The sequence below is a fragment of the Sapajus apella genome, unplaced genomic scaffold, assembly GCF_009761245.1.
Source record: "Sapajus apella isolate SASKATOON/1434 unplaced genomic scaffold, GSC_monkey_1.0 scaffold37, whole genome shotgun sequence".
In the NCBI taxonomy this organism is placed as follows: domain Eukaryota; kingdom Metazoa; phylum Chordata; class Mammalia; order Primates; family Cebidae; genus Sapajus; species Sapajus apella.
Genome location: NW_022436977.1, coordinates 1,629,678 through 1,654,065, shown reverse-complemented (window position 1 = coordinate 1,654,065; position 24,388 = coordinate 1,629,678). Strand labels below are relative to the sequence as shown.

The window sequence follows — 24,388 nt, the reverse complement described above, 5'->3', positions numbered from 1 at the left end:
CAGAGACAGCCAAGTTTGCCTTCCAATCTCAACTCTCACAACTCCTCTAAATACATCCTTATCTTTAACAAAACATTCCCATCTCCATGCCTTTGTTCATCCATATAACTGACAGTCCTCACCCACATAATCTTTACCTGTCAGAATCCACACTTGTCCTTCAAAGCCCTATCTCAAAAGTGGCTCCTTCCATAAAGCTTTTCACGTTGTAATCACCCTACACTCACCAACACAGATTTTTTTTTTTCTGAGACGGAGTCTCGCTTGGTCGCCAGGCTGGAGTGCAGTGGCGTGATCTTGGCTCACTGCAACCTCCACCTCCTGGGTTCAAGCGATTTGCCTGCCTCAGCCTCTCAAGTAGTTGGGACTACAGGCGCATGCCACCACAGCCAGCCTCAAAGACGGGGTTTCACCATGTTGGCCAGGATGGTCTTGATCTCTTGACCTCATGATCCACCTGCCTCAGCCTCTCAAAGTGCTGGGATTACACGTGTGAGCCACCACACTGGCCAACAATACAGATTTAATCACTTCCTCTTCTAACTCTCATACTTCTGCTTACACATTTATGATACTCTGCCTGGTTTATTATTATTTGTGTACCTGTCTTCATCACTACTGTTCCATCCACCCCACAACCAGACTCAAGCTTTGCAAGGTTGGTACTCTGCCCTACTCTTTTGTCCCTTTGAGCCACTGGCACCCAAGCTTTCTCACTGCAAGGGCTCAGAACTTTGTGGAAGAAGAATTAATTTTGGTCTAGCAAGTCTACAGAGAAATAATAAAATGAGCTACAGTGGGGGCTATAAGGATAAATCAGATAATAGATTGCATTCTGCCTTTCTTGTTGTAAGTTGGAACTCTGCCCAAAGAGAGATTCCCCACCCCCACCCCACCCGCAACACCGAGATGGAGTCTTGCTCTGTCACCCAGGCTGGAGGCCAGTGGTGTGATCTTGGCTCACTCTTGGGTTCAAGCAATTCTCTTGCCTCAGTCCCGAGTAGCTGGGATTACAGGCACATGCCACTGCACCCAGCTAATTTTTATATTTTTAGTAGAGACAGGGGTTTCACTATGTTGGCCAAGCTGGTTTTGAACTCTTGACCTCGTGATCCATCAGCCTCAGCCTCCCAAAGTGCTGGGATTACAGGCGTGAGCCACCACACCAAGCCTGAGAGATTTTTTTAAGGCTCAAAATCCACTAAACCAAATCTTCCTCCAAGAGCATTTTCATTATGACACTCCCCTACTTTATAAATTTGCAATAATTTAAAATGGGTCCTGGAGTAGGCATTCTCTATTTGCCCCCAACCTCCACAAATCAAGTCTATTCTCTACCCTTCCAAGCTCTGCTTTGCACCCTTTGAGGCTGATCTCTGGGATTACATTGCTCAAGTTCTCTTCTTCCAGCTGCACTGGGCCATTGAGAGTCACGCATAGGAGGAAAAGGGAGGATGAGAAGAAAAAGAAAAGGGGTTTTTATTTCTCTAGCCCTTCCTACTCACAAGCCATTTCCTCTAGGGCTACAGGTCCTGACCACTAGCTTGGCTTCCACTGCTCCAGCTCTCATCAGTTTCCGGTGTTCCTCTTCTTTTCCCCTCAGGCTTAAAAGTACACTAACAGCTTCCCAATAGTCTTAGGCCTTGGGAACATCACAATACCCTGTTGCTCTCCTTAACCCTACCCAAACCTCTACAACTAGTCCATTTATTTCCTGCCAGGAACCTCACTGATATAGATAGCACCCCAGGATTAAAATCACTTCGTCTGCTTAAGGCTCACAATCAACTGTCCCCTCCAACTTAACAAATTTTACCACCCCATGCTCCCCAACCGTCTCTGCTCTAGTCAGGTAGGAATCCCTACAAATCCTTGTATCACTCAGTTGAGATATGTTCACTCCTACCTTTGTGCCCTTACTCATGCTGCTGTCCTCTGTAATGCTCACCCCTTCCTTTCTACTTATACTTTCTACAGTTGCTAATTCAAATCCTACCTCCTCCGCCCTCTGCCCTCCACCCAAATTAAGCCCACTTAAACAACCTTAACCCTCAATTATCTTTCTCATCTTAGAATTTCTGTATCTGGCAAAAGGAACTACTTTGAAAACTGTGAAAATAAATATTACTTGTTACACTATATGGTCTCTAATTATTTATCGTATATCCCCTAAAGGTAAGTAACATCAGCTATTTTAAGATTCTTCTTTTGTGTTCCTTTATAGAAGTTTAGCATAACATTATAGTAACTCTAGTTGACCAAAAGAAAAAAAATCACTGCAATGTTCTAATACAAAAAGTTTGTGACAAACAGCTATAAGCAAATTTACTATGTTTTTAATGATTTTGTTTTCAATGTAATGATTCCAAATAATGGCTGCTATCAAACTTGGGTGGTTTCTTTTTTAGAACATCAGAGTACATTTTTTCTTTGAGGCAGCGTCTCACTCTGTCGTCCAGGCTGGAGTGTAGTGGCATGCCCAGGCTGGAGTGCAGAGGCTCACTGCAACATCCCCCTTCCAATTTCAAGTGATTCTCCTGCCTCAGCCTCCTGAGTAGCTGGGATTACAGGCGCATACCACCACATCAAACTAATTTTTGTATTTTTAGTAGAGATCGGGTTTCACCATGTTGGTCAGGCTGGTCTTGAACGCCTGACCTCGTGATCAGCCCGCCTTGGTCTCCCAAAGTGCTGGGATTATAGACATAAGCCACCACACCTGGCCCCAGTGCACTTTTCTTTTCCTCAAAGAAACAAGGTCTTGCTCTGTTGCCTAGATTAGAGTTCAGTGGCACAATCAGAGCTCACTGAAGCCTTGAACTCCTAGGTCCAAGTGATCCTACTGCCTCAGCATCCTAAATAGCCAGGACTACAAGCACATGCTACCACTCACAGCTAATTTTTTTCTTTTTTCCAGAGACAGGGTCTCACTATGTCACCAACGCTCCTGGCCTCAGGCAATCCTCCTGTCTAGACTCCCAAAGTGCTGGAATTACAGGGGTGAGCCACTGTGCACTGCTCATCAATGCACTTTTTAATGAAAGAATCTTTGGGGAAAAGAAAAAAGAGTAAAGTAAGTTATCCATTTGTCAACAGTCTGTTATGGTAATAGATGCAATTAATTCAGAACTGCAAACAGAAATGTCAGCACATGCAAATACCTTAATCTGCAGGTGACCAGTGGCCATGAATCAGACACTAGACATCAACAGAAGTTACTTTCTAGAGCAGTGAAGATCCTGGGAGTCCTTACATTGTCTGTAGAAAAAAAATCACCTCCCACTTCTTTAGAATCATCAAACTGTTAGCAACTATAAAGGAAAGCCTCTAACATGAAAATCAACATTTTTAGTAAATTTATCCTCACAGAGCTCCCAATGTTATATCCAATTGAAACTGCAAGAACTCATTCTAATGGGCTCCCTAAAATAAAAAATGAAGAAATAGCAAAAATGTCAGAAGTAGGTACTTTGGCTAGCTCCTCAAACAGTCACAGAATACCTATATATGCATATGATTTTAGTGAGAAAAAAATAAAATTAAAAGGATTATCTGAAAGAGTTAATTGTATCAAAATAAATAGGGATAGAGGAGGAAGACATAATAGTATCAACCAATGAATGGCTTCAAAGTTACCTTTTAACCTCTTCATCAAAAAATAAACAAAATAAAGGCATGAACCCCTAATATATTCTAATGAACTAAGGGTCAGTCCTATTTGTGCATTTTTCTAAATCTGTAAATATGTGTTAATTTTAACAAAGGTATTCTAACTTCTTACTACAAGAACTTAACGAGAATGTACAAAATTGATCCATAATAAGGAGGTCTACTACATACAAAGCAGTGCCCCTAAAACACTCAGAACGTCAAAGCATATAAAGATATATAAGCAATTACAGTACAATATGATAATGTTCCCATAACAAGGCTACACATCAGGAGCTGTGGAGAACACTAAGATAATGAAGAGAAAGATCAGCCAGGACACAACAGACTAATCCTGGGCCACCACAAAAGTTGAGTTGAAAAGTAAGGACCTAAAATAAAAGAGCAACATTATATTGAGCTTGTAAGGTGACAAATTTTAAGGACATGTCGAAGGTATGCTCAGCAGGACTAGGCTCAATCAACATTTTCATAGTGTAGTTTCAATCAAGAAACAAGGTACTGTTTAAGAAATATCCTATTCATTGCAGCCTTGTTTAGATTAACAAAAAAAAACAAGAGGGGGGTAATAAAAGTAATGAAAAGGGGAAATGACTTTTGGTTTGTGCTTTGTTTTTAAATAGAGATGAGGTCTCACTATGTTGCCCAGATTGGTCTCGAACACCTGGGTTCAAGCAATCCTCCTGCCTCATCCTCCCAAAGTTTTGTAATTACAGGTAGGAGCTACTGTACCCAGCCAGAAAACAATCTAAAGTCTGCAAATAATAAACTGCATAAATAAATTATACACATATACTACAATCAAGGCAATCATTAAAATGAATGAGGAAGATCTATAATTATTTGGAATGTATTAAGTTGAAAATGATAACTATGATACATTAAGTTAAAATACATTAAGATGCAGACCAAGCACCCACTTCAAGGCATATATACAAAAGAATTAAAAGCAGAGACTCAAACAGATATTTGTACACTAATGTTAACAGCAGCATTATTCACAATAGTCAAAAGGCAGAAATAGATCGACTGTCCTTCAACAGATGAATGGATAAACAAAATGTGGTATATATACATTCACTGAAATATTAGTCATAAAAAGAAATGAAATTTTGAAATATACTATGAGTAGATCTTTAAACTATCATGTTTCTTGAAATAAGCCATTTGTGTAAAAAGAAAAGAAGAGGGGCCACATATATGAATGCATGACTAGAGTGGTTGAAAATCTCTGGAAGACACATAAGAAACCAATGACAGTTAACTCTGGGAAACACTAGGAAAATGAAGACACAGTATGAATGAATTAAAGAGAGATATATCTTTTGCTAAAACCTTTTTTATACTAGGTAAGTTTCTTATCATGTGTATATATTGCTTAAATATTTTTTTATTTTAAAAAAGGGGGGCAAGAATAATTTTCCAAGGATGCTAAAACCAGTGAGAAAGAGTTGTAAGAGCAACAATTTTCACATGATCTCAAAATACCACCACCTAGACTGCTTATTAACTACAAAGGGGAAAGAAATGTACATTTGCAAAGAAATAATCTCGTGATAGTTACCACCTTAAACAAGAGATCAAACTCAGCATCACCTATAAAGGAGGAAAACGGCATTAAGTGCCTCCTGAGGTGACATAAGGAGTACATAACATGACCTATATAGTGTTAATGCAGTAAATGTTTAACTTGAATATATAATCTTAAATAAACAATACACAAATTCATATTGTAGAAGATTGTATAAGACAACTGACTTAGATTCTTCAATAAAGTTAATGTCACTTGGAAAAAAAAGGCTAGGGATTATTCTAGATTTAAAGAAACATAAACACCAAAAGCAGTATGTGAATGTCACTGGATCCTGAACCTGAAAAAAAACAAAAAGCAACTATAAGAGACGTGGGAAATAAAGTTTTAAACACAAATGTTGCATATTAGGTGATAATGAATTAAAGTTATTCTCCTCTGGTGTGATAAAAGTATTGAGGTTATGTTGGAGAATGTCCTGCTTCTTACAGGATACATGCCAGTGTACTGGGAGAGGATGGGGAGTATTATGAGAACCACAACTTAACTTAAAGCAAAATGTACGTATGTTCAGAGGAGAAGAAAAAAGCAGTTGCTGCAAAATGCTGCAATTTGTAAATGTAGGTGAAAAGCACTGTTCTTCATATTTTCTATAAATTTGAGAAATTTTCAAAATCAGAGCTTGGGGAGGAATGTAGAAACAGCTGAATCAGGCACAGCTGAGCCCCAGTAACATAAAAGAGGAAAGAAAAAAAAGGTTATCTTTTGCAATAAAAGTACACATAGGAATTAACTGATTAACACGGTTTTTCCATTATTAACCATGTTCTTCCTGATGGAGCATATGTAATAAACTCAGTTATCCCCAGGAGTATCTGTATTAAACAAATCTCACTTTTAGGTTCCTTACAACATAATCATTTTTCTTTAAGTAATTACAGTGATACCATCTCTATAAATTTAGAGCTAGATTTGTAACTCTTGCTCAAAAATGAGCTGGCAGAAAAACACTGTTCCCAAGCACACAGACACATACTACGTTGCCTACCCTTCATGCAAGTAAGAGAAAAGCCAGACAGCAAGATGACAAGTTTACTTAAGCTTGTGCTTTGTACAAATTACACAGAAGAAAGCTAAAGGGCACCAAATATCCTGGTTCACCAAAAATTATAGGAAGACAGAATCTTCCATCTCTTAAATCTTCAACCCACATTTTCATTGTTTCAAAACAGTATAAATTACTATATTAGAAAATATCTAGGCAAATCTGTATTGCATCATGACTAGAAGTAAGTTACAGCAGGGAAAATCTAAAAGGCAAACTGATTTGGAAATGTGTATGTGCTTACCTTTCTATTAATACATCTATTGTCTTCAGAATTCACTTTTATACAAAACACTGAGGTCACACTATGAAGAACCGATTCAGAAGGAAATGGGAAGTTTTTCTTGTTTCCTCATCTTGAACTGTACCTAACTCCCTCCTGAGAATCTCTCAAGTTGACAAAAAAATAAGCCGAATATGAAAATAAATCCATCCCTGTGGAACTCATGAAGCTGCACACTTACTATATATATATGCTTCTATGAATGTAAATTACACTTCGGTAAAAAAGGTTTTTAAACATTTTTAAATAAAACACGTAGGTACAAACTTTAACAAAACGTGCAGGATCTACATGCTAAAAATTATAAAGACATTGATGAAGGAAATCAAAGATCATCAAAATAGATGGAGAGACATGCCACATTCCTAAATTGTAAAACTAAATATTGTAAAATGTCAATTCTCCTCCAAATTGATCTATAAATTCAACCTAATAATACCAAAAAGTTTTTTTTTGTAGTTATAAGCAATCTTATTTTAAAATTTTATATGGAAAGAGTAGGGAACTAGAATAGCTAAAAACAGACACCTGACCATCAACTTACAATCAACAATATTGAGATACATAAATAAAACATATTGCCCAATCCTCAAAAAGAATAATATTTTCAAAAAAAGACCTTCATAAAAATCTGCTTGGACAGAGAGAATGATTAACAAAGCACATTACTAGACATTGTCAATAAATCAGGAAGTAAGATTTGGTAAAGAATCTACAAGTGGTTTCTAAAGAACTGACTTCAAGTACAAAAATCCATTTCACAACAGAACAGGCTCTTTTCCCTCCTACCACTACAACAGTTGTGATAATCAGATATGGACAGACACACACACACACACACACACACACACACACACACACACACACTCATAAGTACACTCACTAAAAGAGGCCATATATAGAGTGCTCCAAAAGAACCATACTTTATTCTTCCTAATGTTTACAAAATCTGAGTCGCTTATCTTTTAATCTAGAACAGTGTGAAAGCAGTTTTTTTTTTAAATATCAATCCACAAAATAATCAATAAACCTCCAAAGTCTAAAGAAAAAACAATAAAATGAAGATTTATACTACTCATAGTCTCCTTGAATTAGCCTATTCCCAAATAATTTTTTACCTACTGACCTAGCCTGTACTAACAGGTCAGCTATTAGTATGGGAGGAAGAAGAGAGAAAACTATCCATCCCAGTTTGCGCAGGAAATTAACATTGTATGCCTGTTGTTTCTGCATGTACCATTTTACTGTGGCAGAGGCAGAAGATCAAATGCCTATCAATGTCCTCTTCTAAGAATACAGTATTCTGGCCAGACGCGGTGGCTCATGCCTGTAATCCCAGCACTTTGGGAGGCTAAGCCAGGCGAATCACCTGAGGACAGGAGTTCAAGCCCAGCCTGGCCAACATGATGAAACCCCTTCTCTACTAAAAATACAAAAATTAGCTGGGTATGGTGGTGGGCGCCTGTAATCCCAGCTACTGAGGAGGCTGAGGCAGGAGAATGGCTTGAACCCAGGAGGCAGAGGTTGCAGTGTGCTGAGATCACACCTGCACTCCAGCCTGGGTGACAAGAGCAAAACTCTGTCTCAAAAAAAAAAAAAAAATACAGTATTTTAAGTTATAAAACAATATGTATAGAATTTGGAAAAGAGTATTTCTATAAATAGACCTATAAAAAAACTGAACTACACATAATTTAACAATGATTATTCTTCATGGTGTGATTACAGATAGTTTTCACCTTTTTCCACTATCTAAAAATCATTTTTTATAACAAATATATTACTTTTCACACTTAGAAAGGAGTTATTTCCATTTCTTAAAATGCAACTTTTCTTTGTGACCCAAATCCTCATCTCAAGAGCATGCAATACTCTTCTTTAACATGTTATTAGCCAAGAACTAAGGCTATGTGATTTAGTATAGACATTAGCTTTGTGAGGGATTTCAGGATTTTTTTTTTTTTTTTTTTTTTTTGAGACAGAGTCTGGCTCTGTTGCCTAGGCTGGAGTGCGATGGCATGACAGCTCATTCCAACTTCCACCTCTCGGTTTCTAGGGATTCTCATACCTTAGTCACCTGAGTAGCTGGGATTACAGACGTGCACCATCACATCCAGCTACTTTTTGTATTTTTAGTAGAGGCAGGGTTTTGCCATGTTGGCCAGGCTGGTCTTGAACTCCTGGCTTCTAGTTATCTGTCCGCCTTGGTCTCCCACAGTGCTGTGATTACAGGCATGAGCCAGTACCCAAGAACCAAGAACCAGCTCTGCTATGGAAAATATGAAACCTACCTGTTTACTTTTCAAAGTTGTTAAGAGGATCAAGTAAGAATTCATCTGAAAGTACTTTAATGCAATGTACTAATGTGAGCTATGATTATTACAAGTTCATGAATAAAACTGTATAACCTCAGATCTCAAGTATAAAATGAGGGAGGTCTTAAATGAGTTCCAGTGCATTTCTAAATCAGAAATTCTGTATTAACAGTGTCCTCTTAACTCAGTATTCTACTTGCATCTAATCTACCTCCCATAGAGGTATACCTTTTTTATGGATAATGGTTCCCAGGTCTTCATGCTTTCTATCTTCACTAGGACATAGCCAACTCTCCACATTCTTCTCTTATGGCTCTGATTGTCTGAAAGTTAAAGAAAATATATCTGTTCCTTCCAAACAGACTTTAAATCCCCTCTTAATCTGATTTATATTTCATGCTCTCCACCTTCCACATGTTGCAGTGTAGAGCAGTGGCTACGCACATGAAACCTGGAGCCAGGCTACCTAGGTTTAGATCACGGCTTTACTATGTCACTAGCTCTGCAATGCAATCTTGAACAATTTACTTAATTTCTCTGTGCCTCAGTTTCCTCAACTGTAAAATAGGTATAATAAGAGTAGGCCTATTGTAAAAGGTTGTGTAAAGTACTGAAAACAGTGCCTGGATGTAGTAAATGTTACATAGTGACTGATGAAGTCCTTTTCTAACCTTGCTTCTCTAAAAGTGTAATGCTTACAGGCTAAGATGAAACAATAACCAAATTTGCCTCTTGCTCTCTTCTCACTGAAAAATGTCTTATTATTTACCTATCAAAAGCTTCTCCACATCACTGTAACAAAGTCAAACACGCTCTTCATGGTTGCATTTTTTTTTTTTTTTTTTTACTCTGTTCAAATCCTCTAACCTATTAGTCTGTTCTCATGCTGCTATGAAGAAATACCCAAGATTGGGTAATTTAAAAAGGAAAGAAGTTTAATTGCCTCACAGTTTCACAGGGCTGGGGAGACCTCAGAAAACTTACAATCATGGCAGAAGGAGTTAGCAAACACATCCTTCTTCACATGACGGCAAGAAGGAGAAATGACAAGCCAAAGTGGGGAAAGCCCCTTTTAAAACCCTCAGATCTCGTGAGAACTCACTATCAGGAGAACAGCATGAGGGTAACCATCCCCATGATTCATTTACATCCCACAGGGTCCATCCCACCACACATAGGGATTATAAGAACTACAATTCAAGATGAGATAATTAGATGGGGACACAGCCAAACCATATCACCTAAAATTTCCCAAAATTTGTTCCTTAGATCATTAGCTCCTCAAGATGTTGTAAGGGGGGAAAAAAGGTTCAGAGATCAAATAAATTTGGAAAATACTGAGTTAATGTTAAACAGGCTTCTTTACTGTAAGTCTTTTACATGTTAAAATGTACTTGAAATACTAAGAGAAAATAAAGTACACATTGTTTTCCAAGTTTATTAGACTCCAGAGCCCTTTTGTCAAGGAGCCACATTGGGAAATGCTGCTGCTCCAGTTCTTTGACAATCGTTAATACAAAATATGCTGTCTTATGTAAACTCAGTATTTTATTAATCTGATTCACACAAAAGGTCTGTTCTCAAGTTCATGCTGAGAAATCTGGCTCAATAAACTAATAACTACTGCCCTGAACAAATTACTTTTCAAATTTCTGAATATCAACATTGTCCTCTTAAAAAGAACAAACATCAGTGACCAGCTCCACACTCTAAGTCATGAGCTATTTACTTTCATGATGGGATTTAACCTATTTATTTACCAACATCCTTTGAATAAAGTTTATTTATTCAACATTCCCTTAAAGGAATTCAGAACCTTGCCAATCATCCCAGTACCAGTGCTGGCATAAATATAGCGTCCCAAACATACAACTTACAGTGTTGAAGAAAATGCCATCTAACACATGAATGAAGATGAAACAATAACATTTCACTATTTTGCAATCCCTGATGAATTAGGAAGTCTAAGCAATTACCATCAATAGCCGCTAACATCACAAAGAGATGTAAGACCTTACATATCTCCTGATGAAAACACAAATCACTCCTATAAAGTACTGAGAAAAAAAAAAACATAAAAACCAACCTATCAATTTACAGGAAATTAAGGAAACACAAGAGCATGTTAAGTGACATTACAGAGATACAATCAGCAAAATGAAACTAAGGGAAACTTATCAGGGCAAACAACCTGGTTTCTTTAATTTAAAAATTAAGAAAAAAAAAAAGAGATGAAGAGAGTCTAAAGATTTAAAATGATTAATAAACACACCAAACTATTGCAAAGTATGAATCTTATTTGGATTTCACTTCAAGCAAATAAACTATAGGTCTATATCTATTTATAAATCATAGAAATATGAAGCCTGATTCATACTTGATATTAAGAACTTGCTATACACTTTTTGGTATGATAATGGTATTATGGTTATGCTATAAAAAGAGAAAGGGAGGCTGGGTACCGTGGCTTACACCTGTAATCCTAGCACTTTGGGAAGCCAAGGCAGGCAGATCATAAGGTCAGGAGTTCAAGACCAGCCTGACCAACAGGTGAAACCCCATCTCTATTAAAATACCAAAGATTAGCTGGGCGTGGTGGCACAAACCTGTAATCCTAGCTACTCAGGAGGCTGAGGCAGGAGAATCGCTTGAACACGGGAGGCAGAGGTTGCAATGAGCCAATATTGCACCACTGCACTCCAGTGTGGACGACAGAGTGATACTTGGTCTCAAAAGAAAAAAAGAGAGAGAGAGAAAAAGAGACTCTATCTTTTAAAAATCAATATTGAAATATCTGAAACAAGCCGGGCGCGGTGGCTCAAGCCTGTAATCCCAGCACTTTGGGAGGCCGAGGCAGGTGGATCACGAGGTCAAGAGATCGAGACCATCCTGGTCAACATGGTGAAACCCCGTCTCTACTAAAACTACAAAAAATTAGCTGGGCATGGTGGCACGTGCCTGTAATCCCAGCTACTCAGGAGGCTGAGGCAGGAGAATTGCCTGAACCCAGGAGGCGGAGGTTGCAGTGAGCCGAGATCGCGCCATTGCACTCCAGCCTGGGTAACAAGAGCGAAACTCCGTCTCGGGAAAAAAAAAAAAAAAAGAAATATCTGAAACATAAACATTACATATGTCAAGGACTTGATTTAAAACAATCCAGGGGTCGGTGTGGTGGCTCATGGCTGTAATCCAAACACTTTGGATGGATCACCTGAGGCAAGGAGTTCAAGACCAACCTGGCCAACACAGCAAAACCCTATCACTATATTAAAAATACAAAAATTAGTCAGGCGTGGCAGTACACGCCTGTAATTCCAGCTATTTGAGAGGTTGAGCCACAAGAGTCACTTGAACCCAGGAGGCAGATGTTGCAGTCAGCTGAGATCACGCCACTATACTCCAATCTGGGTGACAGAGCAAGACTATGCCTCAAACAATAATAATAATAATAACAACAACAATCCAGGGATTGGGCATGAGGGGTGCTAGATAGAAATATAGATGAAACAAGACTACCTATAAGTTGATAATTCTTGAAGTTCAATACTGGGTACATGAGAGCTCTTTATACTAACCCCTCTACTTTTATATTAATATATATTTAAAATATTCTAATAATAAAAAGATAAGAAAAAATGCTATATGGGAATTGAATTATCATAGTATCTACCTATTCCCATAACAGATTAATCCAGAGTCAGGCACAAGTGAATGTTAATTTACTAAAATCAAATTATATTTATAGAGTACCATAAGGAATCATTTGACCTGAACATCACAATCAGTCAACATGCTAAACTCTCCTATGTAATTACTCTTATTTACAAGTCTGTTAACAGTAGCTAACCAATTTATACCACTCTGTGGAAAAAAAAAAAAAAAGGTGTTTAAGTATTATTTATTTTTTAAGTTTTTTATTAAATAAAGCAACAGTCACAGAAAAAAAACTGCAGACAATATTGCAGAGTCATTGCTGTCTTTCTAGTCCTATGGGCCTTTGGTACTTCCGGAATTTATCGTCAGCAGAGTTAGTGCATAAGCACTCCAGCTCACTGAGCTCCCAAACAGGACTAGTTTAATCCTGTGTTACAAAAACCCTTTCCTGCCTACCTACTCTGAAATAAGGAGCCAAACCGACAGATGGCAGACGAAAAGGAAGAGGGAGGTGATAAAGAGGCAGTACAAGACAGCACTAGGAAAAAATAACGGAAAGAACTGAAAGACATCTTAAATACAAATATAAAGATATAAAATATTCAGCAATGTCTTAGATTTTTGCAAAACAAAGTCACATTTTGTCACTAATCAATTACTTTAAAGCTAAGTGATTCTGTGATTCATATTGGATTTTATTCCTTTATGTGACATACCTTTGAGAGTTTTGAGAAATCCTTAATATCTCACAAATTAAATTAACCAAAGCATTTCAAACTGTTCTCAAAACAAGAGAAATGGGACATAGTAAACTTTTATCAACATTTCACTACTGCCATACATCTGCCTTTTTAGAAGTTACCAGACTTTCTTTTTCAGGTTCTAAAAAGTAAAGTACCCCAGCTCTATGCTAATCCATGATACAATCAAAACCACATCAGTATTACTGCAGCCTACTAATAGGCTTTAGTCAAAATATTGGTTTAAAAGATACTACAGTGTTGCCATTAGAATTAAAGTTTTAATCAAAATAACATTTCTTTAAAATGCCTCGGTTTTTGGTGTAAAAAACTTTATTTAAGAACATGCCAACTACCATAAGCCATCTTGGCCCATTCGTAATGCCAAGTGCCTCTTCTGCTTCCAGATTAAGTATTTTTCCTATCACTTATTTTAGAGGTCAAACTTGCAGCACCATACAATAAATATAGAAGCCCATCACTCACGCTTTGGAAATTTTACAAAGAAATAGCAAATTCTAGGCTTTGGTTACAGAACCAGAACCAGTTCATTTCTGGTTGTACCATAAAAAAGAACGAGGTTGAGGTTATTCAGGAGCTCATTCCTAAGGCAGCTCCCTCTCTCTTCCATGGAAGTTTGTCAAATGGGAGAATAACATCTGCCTGCCTGTCTCACAGAGGTCTTATTTATATCAATTAAGAAAATGTTTACAAAATTATTTTATAAACTAAAAAACTATAAATAAATGCAAGCTGTTATTCTCTATTTGCATTTTAGACAGTTTGCTTAAGGTTACTCCTTAATATCACCGGGTTTCAAGGTCTACCAAGAAAAATTTTATATTTCAAGTCATAAAGATTCACTAATATTCACTTTTTAATAGCAAAGTCCAGTCCTTACACCAATTACTGTTCTCTTCTATCATCTATTCCTCTTCTTGGCAGAACAGAACTAGAAACATGCTTTAAGAAATCAAAGAAGGCCAGGCGCGGTGGCCCATGCCTGTAATCCCAGCACTTTGGGAGGCCAAGGTGGACGGATCATGAGGTCAAGAGATCAAGACCATCCCAGCCAACATGGTGAAACCCCATCTCTACTAAAAACACAAAAATTAGCCAGGAGTGGTGGTACATGCCTGTGGTCCCGGCTACTCCAGAGGCTGAGGCGGAAGAATCGCTTGAACCCAGAAGGTGGAGGTTGCAGTGAGCTGAGATTGCGCCACTGCACTCCAGTCTGGCAACAGAGCAATACTCCATCTCAAAAAGAAAGAAAGAAAGAAATCAAAGCAATAGATAGTCTCTAAAGTTCTGTCTCATTGTCACCATGATTCCTGAACACCCCTATAGCATGATCCTGCCCACATGACACTACTTGGATGGGGTTTTAGATCAGCCAACCCAAACTATGTCATTGAGGCTGGCCATTTCTACGCTCTGCCCCCCACAGTCTCCACCAACACTTTTTCATTTCTAAATTCTCGTTCAGTCTGCATCACCTCCTAGCTCTATGATCTTAGGCAAGTTACTTAATCTCTCTGTGCTTCAAAGTCCTTATCTGCAAACAAGGTTTTACCTCATAAGTTTAAACATGGGTTAAATAATACATGGAAAAATGCTAAGAGAGTGGATAAGTGTTCTCATCACAAAAATGATGACTAAGTGAAGTAATGTATATGTAAATTAGCTAATTCAGTCATTCCCCAATGTATACATACTTCAAAACTTCATGTAGCACACAAGAAACACATATAATTTTATCCGCCAATTTAAAAATAAAAAATAATACATGAAACTGCTTAGAACAGTGACTGCACAGTAAATGCTCAGTAAGTATTTGCTGGTGTTATTCCTTTCTATGTGCATCTGTCTAGTCCCCCACCTCACCACCATCATTAAATTACACAAATCTTTCCATCATTCTCCATCCCTTGTTCTTTCCAAAAGAATAAGCAAATTTTGAGAAAGCAGATACTATGATCATATTACTAAATTTCATTATACATAACTGAATATTTGGTTATGTAAGAAAGTTCAATAATACCTTATAAAAAAGACAATGGCCCACCATGCTTTTAAATTATATTAACACTGAAGCATAATCTTCCTAGTTCTAAATTAGGTTATCTACTTATTTCCAATACTACCAGTTAGCAAGGCTGCTTACTTGAACTATATCGCATAAAAGTACCCATGACCAAAGAGTTTTATGGTATAGTGACTAAGGTCTTAAAATACAGCAAAACTTTAAAAAGACTTCCATAAATGCTACTGTATTTTTTGAAAAACAACAATGTATCTCAAAAAAAATCAAAAGCAACACAGACATCCTTTTTTTGCTTTTGAGAAAAGGTCTTGCCATGTTGCCTAGACTAGTTTTGAACTCCTGTGCTCAAACAATCCTCCCGCCTTGGCCTCCCAAGCAGCTAGGACTGTAAGCATGCCACCACGCTCAGCTTAACAGTGACCTTAAATCAGGAGTTTAGAGTGAGGAAAAATAACTTACCAGAAACATGAGGAAATGCCACTGCTAAATTAACATTACTGCCGGGCGAGGTGGCTCATGCCTGTAATCCCAGCACTTTGGGAGGCCAAGGCAGGAGGATCACCTGAGGTCAGGAGTTCAAGACCAGCCTAACCAACATGGAGAAATCCCATCTCTACTAAAAATACAAAATTAGCCAGGCGTGGTGGTGCATGCCTGTAATCCCAGCTATTCAGGAGGCTGAGACAGGAGAATTGCTTGAACCCGGGAGGCAGAGATTGCGGCAAGCTGAGATCGAGCCATGCACTCCAACCTGGGCAACAAGAGTGAAATTCCGTGTCCCCTCACAAACAAACACACATACATAAACACACACACACACACACACACACACAATTACTACCATTATCATTAGCGGACAACCAAATAGCTTAAACACTTGCAACAAGAACAAGAGCTAAAAATTCAAGTTTTTTTACATGCTACTTAACACACTCTATCAACAATTATGTGCTCTAGATAATGTTATAAATTCTAAATCCTAACATTTCCCATGTAAGTACTCAAGGCAAAGAATTCACACCATTGTTTAACTGACACAATAGTCCTCCTTCAGCTTATGAATTACTTGATCTGGCCAGGCTTGGTAGCTCATGCCTGTAATCCCAGCACTTTGGGAAGCTGAGGTGTGAGGGTCACTTGAGCCCAGGAGTTTGAGACCAGCCTAGGCAACAGAGTGAGACCCCCATCCCTAAAAAAAAATTATCAGGGTGTGGTGGTGCACGCCTACAGTCAAAGCTACCTGGAGGCTGAGGTGGGAGGATCACCTGAGTCTTGGGAGGTCAAGGCTCCAATGAGCCGTGATCCCACCACTGCACTCCAGCCTGGGAGACAGAGTGAGACCTTGTCTCAAAAAAAAAAAAAAATCAGTTAATCTTATTTAGAGACAGTTTTACTCCACAGACAACTTCCTGGGGTTGTACTCCTAGTTTACTACACGCTGGGGACTTTTCTAGGCAGTGGAATAAACAACATATCCAAGGTTCCCGCTTTCATGGAGTTTACATTCCAGTAAGGAAGGCAAACAATAACCAGGTAGGCAAGTAATTCAATATCAGGAAGCATAAGTGCCAAAAAAAATAAAGCAAGAGAGACAGGGGATGTAGGGAGTGGCCACTATTTTCTATACTGTATTCACTGAAGATCTCTCTACAGGGGTGAGGTCTGAGGCACTCTCTTTAAGCAGAAGCCTGAATTATGTGAGCTAGCCAGCAGTGCAAAAGCTTGAGGGAAGGGACGAACAAGTTTTAAACCCTGGGAGCGTGTCTGGCCCAGTCAAGGAATACGGAAAGCTCAATGTAGCCCAAGTGGAATAAATAAGGAGAGGGAGGCAGGGACTACATCATGTAGGACCTTGCAGGCCACGACCAGGAATTTGGCTGTTCTTTAAATTTGAAATAACCATATTTCAAATTATTTTAAAATGTTAAAATATTTAAATTACTCTAAAATAGCCGGGCAGTGGCTCACACCTATAATCCAGAACTCTGGGAAGCCAAGGTGGGTGGATCACTTGAGGCCAGGAGTTCAAGACCAGCCTGACCAATATGGTAAAACCCTGTCTCTACTAAAAACACAAAAATTAGCCAGGTGTGGTGGCACATGCCTGTAATCCCAGCTACTCGGAAGGCTGAGGCAGGAGAATCACTTAAACCCAGAAGATGGAGGTTGCAGTGAGCCAAGATCATGCCACTGCATTCCAGCCTGCATGGCAGAGCAAGACTCCATCTCCAAAAAAAAATTATTTTAAAATAATAATTCTAATTTAATTTAGAAGTCATCTGAGGTATTAAATAAAGGAGTGATTAACATATGAAAAGGTCATTCTAGTTATGAAATCGAAAACAGCCTATAAGAGGTTAAGTGAGAAAACAAAGAAACCAGATAAGAAACTATTACGATTTACCCACACAGGAGATGGTGGTGGTTTAAACCAGCATAAGGCAGAGATGACAAAATATGATCAGATTAGAAATGTATTCAGAAAATAGAGCCAAGATGATTTGCTAATACACTAGTTATATGATATAAAGAAAAAGAAGAATCATAGATCACTTAGATTCTGGCCTGAGCAACTAGTTGAATGGTCCTGCCATTTATTAATACTAAGAGAAGATTCAGAGGAAATAATGAGAATAGAAATCACACCTTCTGTGTTGAACAAATTTAGTTTCAGATGTCTATTAGATGTTTTGTTATGTAGGTAAACTCATGTTATGGGGCTTTGTTGTACAGATTTCATCACCCAGATATTAAGCCTAGTACCCATTAGTTTTTTTTCCTGATCCTCTCCCTCCTCCCATTCAACACTCTCCAAAAGGCCCCAGTGTCTGTTGTTCCCCTTCATGTGTCCATGTTTTCTCATCAGTTAGCTCCCACTTACACACGAGAACAAGCAGATTAACTATGACACTCAATCTTGGGGAGGAGGTCTAGGCTGAAGACATAAATGTGAGTCAACCAGCATATAGATAGTATTTAAAGACATAGAACTAAATAAATATAGATGTGGAAGATTTTGTTTATTTCATTCTCACATCCTACGTAGCAGCTATAATTATTCCTTGTTTTTTGGTTTTTTTTTTCCTGAGACAAAGTCTTGCTTTTGTCCCCCAGGCTGGAGTGCAATGGCACAATCTGGGCTCACTGCAACCTCTGCCTCCGGTTTCAAGCCATTCTCCTGCCTCACCCTCCTAAGAAGCTGGGATAACAGGCACCTGCCACCACGCCCAGCTAATTTTTGCATTTTTAGTAGAGACAGGGTTTCACCATGTTGGCCAGTCTGGCCTTGAACTTCTGATCTCAGGTGAACCGCCCATCTTGGCCTCCCAGTGCTATGATTACAGGTGTGAGCCACCATACTCAGTCTTAATTATTCCCATTCTACAGATCAGAAAACTGAGGCTAAGAGATTAGGACTTGCCTAACATCATTCTGCTAACTGGTAGAAAGAAGAGGGGGGTAAAAAGAACAGATCTAACTGCTGACAATGCCCATGACCTTTCTCAACTGGGGCTTGTTATCTGAACCTCAGAACACAGACAATGATCAGGGTGAATATTTTCTCAATTCTCACAAGGATGGTACATAACTAGTGCCATCCTAGATACATTGGAGAGAGGTTAATTCTTTACATATAACAAGTGTCCGAATGTCTTTGGGCATTTGGGTTTAATTTTCTTATGAAACCCCAGTCGAAAGAAAAAAAGAAACTATACTAATATTATTCCATTACTATTATTAGGAATCATTTAAAATGAGAGACATTCCTGCACAGCAAAAGAACAATTAACAAAATGAAAACGCAGCCTATGGATTTGGAGAAAATATTTGCAAACTATGTATCTGATAAAGGGTTAATATCCAAAATATATAAGGAACTCACACAACTCAATAGCAAAAAAGCAAAAATAAATAACCTGATTTTAAAATGGGCAAAGGACCTGAATAGACATTTCTTCAAATAGGACATAAAAATAGCCAAGATATATTAAAATGTGCTCAACATCACTAATCATCAGGGAAACACAAATCACAACCACAATGAGGTATCACCTCACACCTGAAAGAATGGTGATAACCAAAGAGACGAGATAAGTGATGATGAGGGAGTGGAGAAAAGGGAGTATTTGAATACCGTTGGTGGAAATGTAAATTGGAACAGCCATTATGGAAAACAGTATGTAGGTTTCTCAAAAACTTAAAAAGAAAACAACTATATGATCCAGCAATCTCTCTTCTGGGTTTTAACCCAAAAGAAATAAAAGCAGCATCTCAGAGAGAGGTCTGCACTCCCATGTTCACTACAGCATTATTTACACTAGCTGAGATGTGGAGCCAATCTACATGTCTGTCAGTGGATGGTTTGATAAAGAAATTGTGATACAAACACACTTTGGAATATTATTCCAATTTTTAAAAGGAGATCCTGCCATTTACAATAAAACGAATGAACCTGGAGGACATTGTGTTAAGTGAAAAAAGCCAGATATAGAAACAAAAAAGAGAACCTAATAATCATTTTTTATATGCGGAATCTTTAAAAAAAGTTAAATACATAGAAACAGAGACTAGAACGGTGGTTGGGAGAGTAGGGGACATGTAGGTCAAGGGAACAAAGTTGCAGATATGTAGGATGAATGAACCTAGAGACCTAAAGTATAGAATGAGGGCTGGGTGTGGTGACTAATGCCTATAATCAATCCCAGCACTTTGGGAGGCCGAGGCAGGCAGATCACTTGAGGCCTGGGGTGTGAGAGAAGCCTGGACAACTCAATGAAACCCCATCTCTATTAAAAATACAAAAAATTAGCCAGATGTGGCAGCGCACACCTATAATCTCAGCTATTCAGATAGCTGAGGCAAAAGAATTGCTTGAACCCAAGGTGGAGATTACAGTGAGCGGAGATGGTGCCACTGAACCCCAGCCTGGGTGACAGAGCAAGACTCTGTCTCAAAAAATAAAGTACACCATGAGCATTATAATTAATATTAGTGTAGCCGGGCGCAGTGGCTCACGCCTATAATCCCAGCACTTTGGGAGGCTGAGGCGGGTGGATCACGAGGTCAAGAGATCGAGACCATCCTGGTCAACATGGTGAAACCCCGTCTCTACTAAAAATACAAAACATTAGCTGGGCATGGTGGCACGTGCCTGTAATCCCAGCTACTCAGGAGGCTGAGGCAGGAGAATTGCCTGAACCCAGGAGGCGGAGGTTGCGGTGAGCCGAGATCGTGCCATTGCACTCCAGCCTGGGTAACAAGAGCAAAACTCCGTCTCAAAAAAAAAAAAAAAAAAAAAAAATTAATATTAGTGTATCATATACCAGAAATTTTCTAAAAGTAGATTTTAAATTATCCTAGCACACACAAAAAAAGTAGCTATGTGAGATGATGGGTATGTTAAATTATTACATACAGCAATCATTTCACTATGTATATCAAAACATCATGTGTACGCATTAAATTTATATAATAAGTAAGCCTGAAATAAATAAATAAAATTAGAGAGAAGAGATTGGTGAATAATATGTTACCATCCTGTGTCTTCTTGTGGGCTTATTTTGTAATCAGTAAAATGAAGTATTATTTGAAGTTTTTATAGCAGCAAAAGTGATTGTACTTTAAGACTATCCCAGACCTTTGCTGGTTCCATTCACAATCAGCAGTCAGCATCTATTTTTCTGGGAACATCAATTCATTAGAAAACCACTAGAAAAAAAAAAAGAAAGAAAGAAAAATAATTTTTTTTTTGAGACGGAGTCTTGCTCTGTCGCCCAGGCCAGCGTACAGTGGCATGATCTCAGTTCACTGCAGCCTCCGCCTCCTGAGTTCAAGTAATTCTCCTGTCTCAGTCTCCCAACTAACTGAAATTACAGGCAACCACCATCATGCCCAGTTAATCTTTGTATTTTTAGTAGAGACAGGGTTTTACCATGTTGGCCAGGCTGGTTTCGAACTCTTGACTGCAGGTGATCTACCCACCTCAGCCTCCCAAAGTGCTGGGATTACAGGTATAAGCCACCATGCCCGGCCAAATAATTTTTTAAAAAGAAACCACTGGAATATAAACTCATCAAGTGCCAGAATCTTTGTTTGTCAATTAATGTGTTCCAAGTACCTGGAACAGTGCTCTCTCTGGGAATGAACGTAAATTTCCAGTCCTGCTGGACAGTACTTGTTACTCTATAAGATAGAGATTTCTTCATGTTGTCTTAGTTTTCTGGCACCAGTAAAATGTAACAGGATTGCCCTAACCCAGAACTTTCAACTCACAGTTTAATTTTCGTTACAACTGCCCTTCTTCCTTATGTAACTATGACAGGTTCCAACATACTGCCATTACTGGTCCAAAGTACTACCATACTATGGAGATCAATATGTACTGTATATACTGTTCAAAATAAATGAACCAATAACTACTGTATCACATATTCTAGAGGAAGAAATATTCTTACATTTCACTTATCCTTTGTTAAAATCCACACGTATTTTAGAGCACAGGTACCATACATCAATGGAACACTTCCATTAAATGCAAAATGTTAAAATGAGCAATCCTGACTAGGCCAGAACTAATGGAATTCACCTGCACATAACAAGTTACATGTATGAATGCAGTATTAGTGGCAATGTATTTCATTTTCAAGCTATAAGAACCCACCACCTGCAAGCATTAAGCACCCATCCACAAGGGGTCACCAGAATGGCTACTGTTTTTTTAATCACTTATCTCTGGCAAAAAACATATATACATTAAAAGGATGACAACATATTCTGTTGGTGCTTTCATACATTACTGATGGGAATGCAAATCAATACATTTGTGGAGGAAAATTTGGGAATTTGGGAATATCTAACAAAACCACATGTGCACTTAACTTTTGAACCAGCAATCACACTTAAAGAAATCTACCTTGAAAGGCCAGGCATGGTGGCTCACGCCTGTAATCCCAGCACTTTGGGAGGCCGAGGTGAGTGGATCACCTGAGGTCAGGAGTTTGAAACCACCCTGACCAACAAGGTAAGACCCCATCTCTAAAAAAAAAAGAAATCTACCTTGAAGATACAGTTCTAGCAATACCAAAATACTATGCACAAGGTTATTTACATAAGAAACAACCTAAATGCCCATAATAGATGAATAATTGAAGAGGTTAAGATACATCTATACAGTCAAGTCACAGCTGTAAAAAAGAATAGGCTGGGTACAGTGGCTCACTCCTATAATCCCAACACTTTGGAAGGCCAGTGTGGGAGGATCACTTGAGCCCAGGAATTTGAGACCAGCCTGGGCAACATGACAAAACCCCATCTCTACAAAAAAATCAACAAATTAGCCAGGTGTGGTGGTACACACCTGTAATCCCAGGTACTCATGTGGCTGAGGCAGGAGGATCCCTTAAGCCCAGGGAGATTAAGTCTGCAGTGAGCCATGATTGTTCCACTGCACTCCAGACTGGGCAACAGACTAAGACTGTGTCAAAAAAAAAAAAAAAGAATATGAAAGGAATATCTCTTCAAAAGAATGAACTGATTTGGAGTCACTTCCAGGGTATACTATTGAGTGAAAAAGGTAAAGTGCAAAAGTATATAATATACTCTTCACATTAAAAAGGGAATAGGAAAACAATCTGGAAGTTTCTCTAAAAGTTAAACATAGAGTAATCATATGACACAGCAATTCTACCCCTAGGTACCCATAAGAATTGAAAACATATGTTCACACAAAAAAATTGTACATGAATGTGCAGAACAGCATTATTCATAACAGCTAATAAGTAGAAAACCATGTCCCTCAACTGATGCATGGATGAACAAAATGTAGTATATTGATACAATGCAGTAACATTCAGTTATCAAAAGGAAGGAAGTACTGATACATGCTACAACATTGATCAACCTTGGCAAAATTATGCTAAGTGAAAGAAGCCAAGCACAAAATGCCACATATTATATGATTCCATTAACACAAAACATCCACAACAGGCAAATGCATGCAGAAAAGTAGATTGAGAAGGGGACATGGGAAGTGACCTCTAATGGATACCGAGTTTCTTCTGGGGGTGATGAAAGTGTTCTGGAATTAGATAGTTGCGATGGTTGCACCACCTTGTGAATATACTAGAAACCACTGAACTGTACACTTTAAAAGGATGAGTTGTATGGTATGTGAACTGTATGACAATAAGGAACTGTATGACAACAAGTAACTGTATGAGAAGAAAAGGAATATTAAAAAAGTCCACATATATTTTCATTAGTGTAACAGAAATAAAGGAAGGGACAAACCAGAAACTAAAGAGACTGTGTACCCACAGGGCATGGGCAAGAGGTAGAAACAAAGATGGGGGATGGAAAGGAGATAGTAAAAACAAGGAGAGAGTGACATTTTCAATACACCTTTTTATGTAGTTGTGTTTAGTAGCAGTGTTTAGTAACCGTAATGTTTCATATGCCAAAAAATAATAACAATTAAAACCAACCAGGGTTAGAGGGAACCCAAAAAGGAATAGTAACAGTAACAAATGAACCTAATGCATTAGGGATGAATAAGATTAACTAAAGGGAGTGGGAAAGAAAATATCTAACCTAATAACTTTGGAAAACTATTTTGACTAGATACTATAAGGCTAAAGACCAAAATAACTATATATACAAAACTCTAATGTGGGTCAAGATGGCCAGAAGCAGACCTATGTTATTTCTAGTTAAATAATTATAAGCTTGCTTTGCTTATTGTACACTGAAGTTTATACCCTGAACTAAGCTATGTCAAATAGAAATCAAGCGGCAACAGGAGGCCTAAGGTAAAGACCATCTGAGAGCACTGTAAAACCGTGGAACGCAGAGGGTGGTTGCAGAGCAGGAAATACTGCTTTGGTACCAAGAATGCCTTCTCAACATGGAGGTGGCATGAGGGTCTCGGGAAGAAGACTTGTGCAAGATCTGTGAGAAGGGGGGCGACCTCGGCTCACAAGATCCAGGAGGGTCTTTGCAGATGGGAGCTTGCAAGGAAGAAAAGCCTTGCAGGGCAGAGATAACTGGAA

General features: G+C 38.5%; 1 protein-coding gene across 12 annotated transcripts in view; it reads right to left on the bottom strand.

Annotated features, from left to right (window-relative positions):
- Nucleotides 1–24,388, bottom strand: part of HERC1 (HECT and RLD domain containing E3 ubiquitin protein ligase family member 1) — a 234,247-nt gene that overhangs the window by 203,677 nt on the left and 6,182 nt on the right. The window contains exon 2 of one of the 12 annotated variants that reach the window (XM_032297750.1): nucleotides 9,132–9,226. The exons of 10 other annotated variants lie outside the window; for them this stretch is intronic. The gene's annotated coding sequence lies outside the window, so the exon portion shown is untranslated. Of the gene's footprint in view, nucleotides 1–9,131; nucleotides 9,770–24,388 lie in introns of those variants that run through there. One more of the 12 variants, XM_032297749.1, reaches the window with a different exon arrangement.